Source organism: Dysidea avara, chromosome 1, assembly GCF_963678975.1.
Source record: "Dysidea avara chromosome 1, odDysAvar1.4, whole genome shotgun sequence".
NCBI classification, from domain to species: Eukaryota; Metazoa; Porifera; class Demospongiae; order Dictyoceratida; family Dysideidae; genus Dysidea; species Dysidea avara.
This window is the reverse complement of record NC_089272.1, coordinates 35,196,033-35,210,525: the sequence shown is the minus strand read 5'-3', so window position 1 is coordinate 35,210,525 and position 14,493 is coordinate 35,196,033.

Below are 14,493 nucleotides of genomic sequence, written 5' to 3'. Positions count from 1 at the left end.
AGGCACTTAGGACTGGATTGGTAGCAGAAATTCTGAAATCAAACAATTGGTTGAAAGAGAGTCTGTGAACGTGTAATAGAGAGGTGTAGAACATGTACTTTGCTGAAGGTCGTAGGTTCGATTACCTGATGGGACAAGTTTATTTTCATTTTTATTAAGGTGCACCTAAGTACTTCGAGTGTTCCATTAGAGTAGCTGACTGTTCTATTAAAGTACACTGATCTTTTTAGTGAAAGTATCCTTAACAAGTATGGCCACTATTTGGTATTTTGTGGTTTTTCATCAGAAAATTCCAAATGTAAAGTGGTCATTACCATTATCCATTATTCATAGTACTTGCCGCAATATACTATAAGCTACTGTAGCTAGACTTATATTTTCTCTATACTCTCCAGGGCCTGATACTCTCTGCATAACAGGCAATTACTAACTTAGCTAACTCAACATAGCTAGTTTGGCAACTATTGTCTCAGTTTAGATGTAGCTACCTTCATCACACCATCAGTTCCATTCGAGGATCAACTTCTTGCTTGTAAACTTCATTGCACAAATCTTTCACAATCTCTTAGCTATAATGCACAAAACTACTGTATGAATGCAGCAATCTTGAAAACTGAACTGCACATCCTAAATATTTGGTTAATTAGATGAAATAATTGTTAATATTTTAATAATGGGGAAATACACGTGGAAGTAAAAATCTAATCCAAAACAGCCATGTTGTAAAGAAAGGTGGCCCCTGGTGAAAAAAGATGTGAAATCCAAGTTAGCGGCCAAGAAATGGCTGTGATGGTAGGTAATGGCAAAAATTTTAGTAACGACAATTCAGGTGAATTTGCACTGCCTCCTCCAAGTTTCACTAGGACTCAGCAACAAATTCACCTCAATTGTCATTATTTTTTACAATTTTTCCCATTTACCTACCATCACAGACATTTCTTGGCCGCCAAATTCGATTTCACATTTTTTCACCATGATTTTATGGGGGCAGCACCCTTTTTTACAGCTTGGCTGTTTTGGATTAGATATCACTTCTTTTTGCATTTGTATACGCCAAAGCAGGCCATAGGCAAGCTTTGGGGCATTCTTATTTTTTTCTTTACTACTGGAGAGACAAACAAGATGTAAAGCAGTTGTGGATTTAAACACACATTTTTCATAATTGTACAAACTTTTATGCAAATGAACTTTTCTCAACAGGCCAACAGTATCAACTTGTTACAAATTTGGACAATTAATCCTTATTTCAAAGTAGCTTATAGTTACTTTTATCTACTTAGCTACAAAAGTATATAGCTGAACTCTCTACTAGGTGACTTGTTTGTAACTGAATTTTCTACCTGGTGACTAGCTAATAGCTGAACTTTCTACAGTAGATTTGTGTGTAGCTGAACTCTCCACAGAGAGATTGGTTTGTAGCTGAAGTCTCTACACGGTGATTAGTTTAACTCTCTAGAGGATGGCTTGTTTGCATGAACTCTCTACTGCGTGACTTGTTTGTAGATGACTCTCCAGAGAGTAATTTTTTTGTAGCCAAACTCTCTACAGGGTGACCTGTTTGTACCTGAACTCTCTACTGGGAGACCTATACTTGTAGCTGAACTCTCTAGAGAGGGATTAGTTTGTAGCTGAACTCCCTACATGGTTTAGCTGAACTCTCTACTGTATGAGTTGTTTGTAGCTGAATTCTCTACTGGGTGACTTACTTGTAGCTGGACTCTCTACAGGATGGCTTGTTTGCAGCTGAACTCTCTACTGGATGACTTGTTTGCAGCTGAACTCTGTACAGATAACTTGATTGTAGCTGAGTTCTCTACAAGATACGCTAAACTCTCCACAGTGTGACTGTTTGTAACTGAATTCTCTACTTTGTGATTTTTTTGTAGCTGCAGGGAAACAAGTTACCTGTAGAGAGTTCAGCTACTATACAAACAAACCATCCTGTAGAGAAATCAACTAGAAACTAGTCACTGGTAGAGTTCAGTTACAAATTCTCTACTGGGTGACTTGTTAGTCTCACCATATAACTTGTTTGTAGCTGAACTCTCCACTGGGTTACTTATGTGTAGTTGAACTCCTGACAGTGTGATTTGTTTGTAGCTGAACTCTCCATGCAGGCAGCATCCAGCTTATCCTACAGTGTATTTTGCTGGTAGGCTATGGATATCACTTCTTTTCATGTGTTTTTTTATCCAACACAGCATCAAATGAATGAAAACCATCATTTTTGTAATAATAAAACACAATAAACAAACTATTTAAATTATGTAAGTAATTTGAACTGCATACCAACTGAATGTTCTAATCACTACTGGAGATTTTTTTTCCATGAAAATCCAATGAAAAAATGTTCGGCCTTTGAAAATGAAAGTTTTCATTGGGTGGCCCCAATGAAATGTTTATTTTCATAGCATTTTCATAGGACAATATCACTCTGAATGAAAACCCAATGAAAAACTACTACTGAAAACTCTGTAAAATTGCTTTTCGTGGAATTTTCATTGACTTTTTTATTAATTTCCAAATTCAATGATGCACAGCTAGGTTTATAGTTTTTAACTATGGCTATATGAGTAGTGTATAACTAGTATCCTTAACCATCTTAACTGGCCTATAGCCTAGAAGTAAGAAGAAAAGTAAACAGACTGATCATGTTTTATAAGATTCTCAAAGGACTTGTAATGCTCGATTTACCATCTGAATTATTCCCACTTACATCTATCACTGGAGGCTATGACAGGTGATATCAGATACCAATTTCAGGGATAAACGTTCATAACTTTAGTTTCTTTCAGGCCACCACTAGATTATGGAACAGCATGCTGGATCAAATTGTTAAATTGGAAACTTCAACTCTGTTAATGATGATTTGATCAATAAATATACCACTTTAGTGTGGGCATTCAAAGGTGCCGCTCGGAGTTTAACTCGCATATTTCCCAGGTAATATCATGGGAAAGCAGTTTTTCAATGACTTTGATACCCAGCCAGTTCAAAGAAACAATGCGCTTTGACTCGTTATATTGAGCGACATAGAACTTTGTATTGTGGACTCATTTTTGTAGTGGTTGCTAAGCTGAGTATATTTGCTAAGATAGACTAGTTGGTTGTTAATTAAGGCACAAAATAATTGTTTGGGCAATCATGGATACGTATTTCTACCCACCACATATCAGCCTTTGAACAGACCAATGAACAGCAAAGCTACCACTGCTACGTTGAAATAGGTTAGTAACTTACAGTCCTAAGTACTTAACTTAATATAATAACTTACTTACTGTCCCAATAGCGAAGTTAGTTGGCTTAACTTAGTACAAAAATGATAACAATATAAACTCCATCCCACAACTGCAAGTTTTCTAACATTGCATGTTAAAGTATGGTAACGTATTAATGACGTTTTAACATATGGACAACGTTATTAGCCCACATTATTAAAACCACAATCGATCTTCAGATGCTACTGTATAAAACAAACGGGATGAGTTCTCGGTAGTTTTTTCACCTATTAGATGAGTGCACCCCAAGTGATATACGTGACTGAATTTTGGAAAATCACCCATATGGGCGTGCATGAAATAATTAGAATTTTCATGTTTAGTGGGCTACTATTATGAGCAGAGGAGAGTTATAAAAATATTTCTAGAATTTTCTAGTAATTTAAGGTATTGAAAATGGCTTACAACCATCAAAAAGTAGATTTGCACTATAAAGCTTGTTATTTGGTCATTAAATATTTTAAGTGTCAAATGCACCCGTATGGGTGATTTTCCAAAATTTGGTCACAATTATATCACTTATACCATGGCTGCTTGGGATTTTGCTGACATATACGTACACCTGCAGCCCTCAGGTGTATATATCAGCAAAATCCCTTGCAGCCGTGGTATAACTATTAACTAACTTACTTACTACTTAATTAATTTTTACCTAACTATACTTAATTATTTATACCTATTATAGTACTTAGCATATTGCATGTGTACACTTTCAGAGTCCTGCAATTATTATAATAATAATTAAAATGCTGTGAAAACAAAATTTCATTGGGGCCACCCAATGTACACTTTACTTTTCACAAGTTGAACATTTTTCATTGGATTTTCATGGACAAAATCTCCAGTAGTAAATAGGGTGACTGTACTATTATACTTGATCACGCACTTGCTACACGTAGTTGGATTTCGCATTATAACTCAGTCGCTTTTACTCCGATTCTTCTATACTACTGCAAGGACTTTCTATGATGATTATTACACCTTCATAGCTACTGGTTTTCATTTCATTCTTCTAAGCGGTTTGCTTGGTAGGCATGAAAACTAATAGTTTTTTATTCACAAAACTCGCGATCGCGTAGTTGTACACAGTGGGTTTTGTGTCATATCTCCATGGTTTTTATCTCAATTCCTATCAAACCACAAACAGGCACTCCTACAATGGTTACTACTCCATCTACATATATAGCAATTTTCAACTCATCCCTTCAAGGGGTTTACCCTGTGGGTGTGACAGAAGTTCAATCTTATTTTACAAGAGAGAAAGACCATAATTTTATTGAGTGTTACAACAACAATAACGTGAGGTGAGTCCTCGGACACACACTACCACTCACGGAGCTATGCCCCAAGAGTGGATGTGGCAAGGAAAAATTACAACATTCAAGAGTCCATTCAGAGCAATCCTTAGTCAAAAATATTCTTCTGGAAGCAGAAATAGATACTGAAGCTGCCAAGTCAAGAATTCTCCTGCAGCTTGACTTAGATATCATGGTGGTCACATCGACAAAATTAATATAGTTTTGAAGGGATGACAAAGAAGGTGATAGGTAGTGACCTAATACACTTAGCTCAATTGTGCTGTAAAAACAACAAACTCCCAGTCGATCAAATTCAGACTTGGTATTCCTTTTTCTATAACGAAACTTTTTTTGGCCGCTCGTATCTCGAAAATGGCTGGGGCCATTTTGTTCAGATTTAGTATGTAAGACTCCCCTACCTAGCGGGCACTATTGTAACAAAATTTGGTTCCAATCGGACGAGGGAACAAGGAGCTACATATGTGCGAACTTCCTTTCAATACACTCATGGTGTGGCGCGCCGGATTCTTGGACCGCACGACACGACACGTCTTGATACATGCGGGCGCGGATGAAAAACAGAAATCATTGGCGAGCCGTAGCGAGCCGCCCCATGGTAGTGTTTGTTCAACCGTACGTCCAACCTTTACCAAAAGTTTACGTAACGAATACGGACAGTCAAGCTAAGGCTCGCCCATGATGCTGTGTAGCATATATATAATAGTGGGCGATCTTCGAGCTTAATTAAATGTCTGACGAGCGACCATTACAATTAAATTTTGCTGTGCTGCAACCACACTATATAGCTAACCAAATCCTTTGATATTTTATAGATGGAGGCTATAGTCATACTGTATAGGTCTTCATAATAAACGGTGTAGCTAATAATTGGTTGAGTATTGTTGCTAGGAAATATCGCGTCCGAAAGTAGCTACATGACGGTTGCTCTACTACGCCAAAACAGTAGCTAGTGGGATTGATTTTTAGAATTGCGGACCCTCACCAATGTTAGATCCTTCCTTAGAAAGTGTATAATATTATATAGACTTAGAAAATGTATGGAAGATGACAGCACAGTAGTTTCGTCAATCGCCACGCAGAACAGCGTTCCAGTTTATCAATAGGGTAATACAAAGTGTTGCCTTACCCATAGACTACGTCACTTGTTTTGGTTTTGCTCAATAGAGAAGCCTGGATAACCGCCCATTTGTTTATTTAACAATATTTAGCTACTGGATTTTAGCAATACAAAAGCAAACGTGGCAAACCTATGTATCAATCTACAGAAATTTTCTAGTTCTACAGATGCTTGTCGGCACTCTTAAAAATCCGTTTGACATCCCTACATAAAGGAGCGTTAATGACGAAAAAATGTGAGGATATCCACAAAAGTCCCTAATACCTGCTGCCTCATAATGCTAGTACAGCTACTCTATAAGTTACAGTAGTCACTAAATTACTTCACAATCAGAACTTACGTGCATGGCCAACGTCGACGAGTACTCTAGCTCATGAAAACAACTGAAGGCGGAAACTTACATACGTACTATATTTAGTTAAACACCGCAGCTAGTGCAATACGGAAAATGTAATACGAGAGTGTGGTCGAGAGACACTAACCGCGAACCGCTGAATGCTATATTTGGCTCGAATCCACAAGTAACAGGTAATGCAGCCTGTTAAACGTGATCAACAAGTAATCCTGTTTGTCAGGTTAGGTAATCCAAAGGCTGCAGCACATGTTGCAGTGTCAGACTTTCAGTGCTGTTCACTGTAAAACTCATTATTGATGATGATTGATTGATTGATTATTGACTTAACCTAGCCTAGGCTATGATGTCATCACACACCTGCACTGGCCCAGACCACGCCTGAGTGAACAATTAACACTAATCTTCACAAAAGGAGCACACTGCATGGTCCCTGTTCAGAAAGGAAAGCAGTTTCATGGGTATTTCCGCGATTTGAATTTCGATCACGTGAGTGCCTATTTATTTCATGCATTGGATTGTTCTTTGCGTTTACTGGGCGAGATAGCCGTATTTTTAGGTGTTTATAAGCTTCGTATCCTTGCTGTTGGAGACTGTCTCATTGATGTATCAACCATTCTGGTATTTGTATGCAAAAATCTCGTCGTTTTGGCCGAATTTCAGCATATAGACGGGTTGCCTTTTTAAGGCGTGGTCGTTTTACCGTAAATTTTCCACATACTTTCCGAGTTCGCTAAGTCAAAAATGTATTACGGCTAATGGAGAAAATGAACGTTTCGGTTAACTTTAGCAAGCAAGAGTTAGCCAGCCTTCAGAACAGAAAGTATATTATAGAGAAAGGTTCGAGCTATAACATATCCAGCGTGTAAGGTGAAAGCTGAACGAGAAGATGATTTTCTCTCAATCTCGGGTTTTTGGAAAGCGATAAAACTCGCTGAAAACATTCTTTGTAAGACTTTGTTACTACTTAGAATGATAGACTGGATGATTTTAACTCACCTTGTACCTTTGAAGAATCAAAACGTTTGTCAAACTATTTTTAAAAATGGGTTTTTTATTGACTTCTTGACCAACATTGTAATCATGCGTAAAACGGAAAGTCGCGTTTTCTCGCGTTACACAAGGGACACGCCCTAAATAGGCAACCCGTCTATAGCTAAATGGCTCAGCCAGATGGCTAACAAGCTTCAATTAGCTATAACCATACACCGCATGTAGGTACTTTACCTAGTACTGGTGATTGCTGACCCACGGCGCAATTGCTGCTCTACTTGTCCTGTGCTCCAGAGGAAGAAACATTTTGTTCGTCGCCAAAAAGTCGCACAGATCGTGCTGCCACCAGAAACTGACCAATAAAATAAGACCACCGATACTTTGAGTTGATGATAGACTACTTGAGAGAGTGAATATCGTGGCATACGAAGAACCATACGAACCGCTGTAACGAAAAATCACATGATTTTAAGACATTTGTATCATTTTCTACCAGAAGAAAGCGACAAACTTGGCTGCCACGTTGGTGTTATTCAAATTACACTTAGCCTAACACATGGCAATAGTTGGATAGTTGATTGGAGGATATCGATTTTTCGCGTTGCAGACCCTATAATAGGTTAAAAAAAATTTAGCAGTGCAGCATAACATAGCTAATAGGTAAAATTTTGAGCATAATAGGCGGGTCCCTACATATGGTTGATTTTCCAAAATTCGGTCACATAATTATGGTATCTCTTAATTGGATTTGTGGTTGGCTTATAATGGAACAATCTCCCTATTAGCAACATTACTGGCTTGACTCTTGAACAATTTAAAGAATCCCTATCCACTTTACTATTAAATTTATAATTGTGTATTTGTACATTAGCGTGTTACCCTTACAGGGCTTTGCTAATTATTATTACTAATAATAATGATCACTGTCTATGTTGATCTGAAGTAGTCTCGCGCAGCCAGACCACTATTTCTCCCCACGGCGCTTATCGATTAGAGATTATAAGCGCCTGCTCGAAATTTCGAGCAGGCGCTTATAATCTCTAATCGATAAGCGCCGTTGAGGATATCGATAAGCGCCGTTGGAGGATATCGATAAGCGCCGTTGGAGGATATCGATAAGCGCCTGCTCGAAATTTCGATAAGCGTCGTTGGAGGATATCGATAAGCGCCGTTGGGAGAAATAGTGGTCTGGCTGCGCGAGACTAGATCTGAAGTAGTACCATCCATTTCTTCCTAAATCTGCAGGATTTAGCTAACCCTCTGAGCAACCCACAATACCAGCACCTACCTTATAGCAATACAAATATACACAGTAAAAACTAACTAGTGAACGTCACTACTAAATGTAGTGAACGTCACTACTAATGTCTGCCACAATACTCACTATTTTTGTGTAGTGACGTTCACTACTAATTTTGTAGTGAACGTCACTACATTGATCACCAAGTAGTGACGTTCACTGCAAAAAGTAGTGACGTTCACTACAAAAAGTAGTGAACGTCACTACTTAAAAGTAGTGAGTATTGTGGCAGAGCAATTCACTACTAAATTTTTACAGTACAAATGACACATGAAAATCGTGAAAAACGTTAATCCAGTGTCTTGCACCCTTCTTGGTCAGTAGAGGAAGACCCTAGTCACACTTCGTGTCACGCGATTTTACAGTGGTAGATAAACTAAAATAAATAGATACTCTAATACAGCAGTCAGGAAGGGCTGATACACTCTAAAATTCAGCCAACTCTAGAGCAAAATCTTGATTTTGAAACCATAATTTTGAGCATAATAGGCTGGATTTTTGAGCACTGCTCAAAAGCATAACAGGAAATTTTCAAAGCATAATTGGCTCAAGCCTAAATTCTGTTCACTGTCTTAAGATAAATCCATCAAGGTGCAGAGCCTTTCCTATATTGCTAGCTGTCTGCAAAGAAGAAGGCATTTCCAATAAAGTAATTAATGATGATTGTAAATTTTATTTTTTGCTGCATTGTAAACAAGCATCCATAGCCCATGTATCATTTTCTCTACAAACACAAGTTCGTACTCTTCATGAACAGGAAAATCTGATGAAGGTTTTATTGATTTGAACCTGTAGTGCAACTGACTAGAGCTGGCTAATTAGTTTTAATGTGATTGTTAACTTAGATGGATATGGTGTTGCATATGTAAGGTTGCACACCAATGTATATAAAAATAATGCTTTATTGCATTGTAGTATTGTACTTTTGTACACACTTTTTTCTGTTAATCATATTGCTGTAGTTATAGTGTAACTGTATCATTGGCTTACCGCTTATACATAAACTAGACTTAGCACTTAGCTGTAGTCAGCCACTGTATGTATTACAGAATCTTGCTCCATTGCACACTGAAGCAATTGATTATAAAACTGGAAATTTATGCCTGGTGTGCACTAGACTTTTCAAAAAAAATGTAGCACTGGATGATTTGGTACCAACATTTTCAAATGTGTGGTGACCAGGATAATAGTGATTTAACGTTCAAGATAAATTTAGAGTGTGACTGTAAAGTATGTAGTGTGACAGTCAATGTACAGTGTATTATGAACTTGATTTACAGATATCTGCCCAGCCAATGCCCATTCAGACAGCCTATTCAAATCTTGAAGTCTGTTGTTGTAAAGCAGACAGTCATCAACAGAGTAGCAGAGTTGTTCCATTATTGTCTTCAGTAATATCAAATTTATGCATAATAGGAGTATTAGTGTGTGCCCCAGAGAGAACTGATGCTGGTTTGGACCCAATATTTATGTACTACTATTATTTTCTTAATATTTTAGTTTGGTTAGCAGTTGTTTGTGTGGAATTGTATCAAAAGCCTTGGGAGAAATCTAATAGGATGATAAGCGCAATATTAATTTGGTCTAGGGCACATGATAATATTTTGTCTTCTGTCAAAGTATAAGCAGTTGAGTTATGCATGAATGATTAATTCTGAAACCATTTTGGTTTTCAATTAATAAGTTGCTTTGATTTAGGCAGATCCTGATGGAATGGTGTATGATGTGTTCAGTGAGCTCATCACAGATAGAGGTATGAGATAATCAATAGTAGCCCGTCTGTATATTATATTGATCTTGCCTTCCCAATAAGTACTGTATGCTCTAAGCTCTTGCCCATCATGCACTGGAGTCCTGTATAACCTACCAAATTAACATCCATCTGATATAACATGTGAGACTAATGAACATAATTATGCAACTTTAGGTACAGACAACATTAATAATTCTGCAATCTGGAAAACATGCAAGAACATTATTTATTCAATGTCTAAAATCAATGACAATTGTGTATGTGGTTTTGATTGAGCATGCTATGTTATGCATGTGCTTTTATCTAGAGTAATATAGTAGCAGTACACTGTATGTACGCATGTAAATAAATCAAGTCAGCAGCTAGTAGAGTAGGTTGTCCTGTAGTACATCCTTCTGAGCAAATGCTATCTTGTCATTATTACCATTATCTGTGAAGCATGACTCTGCATCTGTCATAAATTAAAGTGATATAAATGCACAATGATTAGTACCAGTAGATGTATTACAGGTAGTAAATGCTGTTGGTGATACATGGAGAAAATTACAAGAAAGGTTACTGTGATCCTTAGCTACACCGTAGCAGTAATCACATCAGATTTTGTGTATACTATTATTACATGCATGCATACACAAGAATAAAACATTCACATGAAGCTGAATTCCACATGGTATAATTTTGAGAATTGTGTATTCATAAGTTTTAGAGCATTATAGAATTTTTGAAAAAAAGTTTGAATTACAGAATATAACCATGATCCCAATTATGCATTTGTAGAGATGTGCCATTTTGAAAATACGTGGCTGAATTTTGGGAAAATGTTCCAAATCGCACATTTGAAGTTTCGAGATAAATGGTTTAACTTGCGAAGGATAACTAGCACACATGTGAAATTCACACAAGAGGTAGTGTATGAATCTGTTACCTTTCAGACCACTTCCAGTACTTGTAGCTGCTTGTAGAGTTTCCTGCAAAATAAGATAGAAAATCTGAGCAGTTGGACGAACAAAGTAATATCATGAATGCATGCTCACAAAGAGGAGGAGGGTGGGCAAGAGATAGACTTCAAAATGGTGGCAGACCGTGATTAAGTCCAGATACGAGATATCAAAGGGCTGTGCTGGCTTCTTAGTGGCTGATGCGTAGCAAAATCAACTGAAACAACGTTTGGCCAACAAGCCAGGGAGGTGGGGTGGCGGGGTGGCAGGGTGGGCAAGAAGTAGACTTCAAAATGGAGGCAGACCACGATTGAAGTCCAGATACAAGATTACAGGGCCGTGCTGGCTTCTTAGAAGCTGATATGCAACAAATCAACCGAAAAAACGTTTCGCCAACATTATCAGGCCATCCACCAGTAACCCACTGATTCTTGCCAAGCCAGGTCCTTCACAAGGCCTGAAACCACCATTCGAGCTCTCCACACCACCTAGAAAAGATGTCTGTTAAAACCAGCCTCAAGTACAGTAGTTTGAGTAATACTGAGAGTTAAAACTAGTAGCTAGTACAATAGTGTAGCTATCCTCTGGTGGTGTTAGTTTGATTTTTCCTGATGTGTGATTTGGATTGGTTTTATAAAATCTGGCATATTAGGTATGTGAGGATTGAGGAAATCAAGCATTATGTATACTAGCATTTTGGAGCAATTATGAAAGCATTAACAGTATGAAAATCTGTCATTTGCATAATAGAGCAGTCGAAAACTCTCTATACTACTTTAATAAAGCAGTCGGAGAGAATGATCAAATAAAATTATAAAATGAAATACTATTGACTCAGCATAACTGATTTCTGGCATACTAGGAAGGCAAAAGCACCATATGCATGCATAATACTGATGGGCAGAATCTTTCAAGACCTACAAATACTATATGAAGTTGTAATGAAATTACATAGCTACTTGACCCATTGAACATGCTATATCAATCACTGTAGTAAGAATTAATACAAATAATTTCTCATATGCTCATTTCAATTCTAAAGTCCACTAAGTTGAGTTATAATATTACGATGCTTTTATTGATGATAGAGTAGCATGTTATTGTCAGGTGCATATTATCATTACTAAAATTATGCATTCTGCAGCAGATATGTAACAGTTGTAGCTTTGGTATAGTGTTTCACTTAAAAAATTGTAGCATATGCCAAATGAAATGGCATAAAACTATTATGCATAATTGGTGGATTTTGCTGGTAATTACATAAAGCATATACTGTGTAGTGGGTAAATTTTAAAGCATATTAATGGACTCAAACCAACTGACAATACGATACCGTATTAGAAATAAGTAGTGGAAGAAAACACTTGCGAATGGTCTATTCTTTCCTCATTCACAATGCAATTTATTGTGTGAAGTAATTTAGGAAATGGACAATGTACCTACGACTGGTCAGTCATGAGCACACACTTGATTGGTAGATCGTTACTGTGAAATGACTGTGACATGTTGCATAAATTCTAATTTGTGGCAGAGAATTGGGTAACATGAACAATACAGAGCAGACAAGAAGTACACTGTAGTGAATCAGCCAAAATATTTGCCCCATTCTCATGAGTGACATTGATTTCCTTCCACTGTCAATTACTGACAGTTATAACTCATGTGGTGTTGCATGTGACTGTGTAGTGTCATGCATAGCAAGTTTAGTGCGATGTAAAACCTTAGTCTCTTGTGGTAATGATCAAAGCCGGATAGGATCATGCTCACACCCCACACAATCATAGCATGATTCAAATCCTACTACAAACCACAGTCTAATAATTCCCACATGAATGCTAAACTGCTAATCTTTTCATCAGCGTTTGAATTGCATGACTGTATAGAGAAGAGTATCTAGTAAGAAGATTAAAAGGTAGCCTTGAAGCCAACTATAGACCAGCTTTGGGGCTTCCAGTTACAAAAAGAATCGATATCTATATCAAAACAGCCAAGCTGTAAAATAGGCTCAAAAAGGCCAGAAATTTGGGCCAAGTTTAATAGCAGACTTAACCAGAGGAGGTAAATCTGGCTAAAGTGTGTCTAGGGGATCAGAGGAGGAGGACAAAATTAGCTATTTATAGTGGAGTTTGTAGGATACAACATAATTTGGATGCCATTCTGGGGGCTATCAATGTACCCCCCCCCCCCCCCCCCCACACACACACACACACACACACACAGAAACTTTTAGAAGTTTACAGGCAATATCTTAAGCTGTGTTGTTATAGTTTATTGAAATATAGAAATTTCAATGCTTTATTAGAGTACAGGACCATTATATTTTTCCTAACAAAGATATTGGCATCAGGGGTCTGGGGGAACATCCCCAGCTGCTGAGAGACTTGGAGTATTTTAATGATTGAAAACTCAACAGATTCCTATATTTCATGGATGAATTAATGTGATAGTTAATAACAATATTTGTATAATCCTTGGGACACAGCTGCTGAGCTACGTACAGTAGCTAGTAGACCTACACACACAGGCATGACAAAATGGAATGAATTATAAGGTTTTTATGACTTCTAACTACAATTAAAAGTGTATCAAGGATCTTATACACCCAAGTGCATAATATAAATACATGAGATCTATCTATTCCCATGCATGACCAAAAATAGTTGCCAAGAAGCGCACACTCAGTGTTGCATCACCTATATTTAATATCTGGTTTAGAAATACAGCAATCCTTCCTCAATGAAAAAACCCTGAATTCAACATTCTATACATCATTTCCAACAATAAAGTTCCTTATCCATTAATAGATCTGTCGTGAATGGTCTATTAGAGTATACGTGACTGCTCTATTAGAATATATCATTTTATAAAACTTCCAAGAGGGTTCATGTACCCTCTGTAGATCCATCCATGAGAAACCAATTCTTTACATGATAAATTGTTGTGCTGTACTGAATGTTGGTACTCATTTCCCTGGCGATGAAGCAGTATTGGTTAGGTAAAACCAAGCCCAAACAAGCCTTCACATCGACCCTAAGTCCTTTCAACAAGTTGCTATGGATTCTTTTTTTAAACAGAATTTCCTAGTGACTGACTTGACTGTGTAACCTAACTGACTGACTGACTGGTGCCTTCAGACAAGTGTAACTAGATATTAAACAGCTAAGGCTATGGGCTTGATTTTTTCACTGTTCGACGTCACTTCGGCCCAAGAGGTGCCTTTTGGTATACCGCAGTACGTACAATGCATTCTTCAATCTTCATGGACTTACCAGTGTCCTCCTTTGTGTCCCATTCATCTTTGCTGACAGCAAAAAGTGTTGATTTGACAATAGCATGTGATGACTACCCTTTGTAACGGAAATCACTCATATTTTTCATAGTGGCTACTTTGATTGCAGAGGTGCTTTTTGAACAGTTCTTGATTCATAATACTGTGAAGCTCC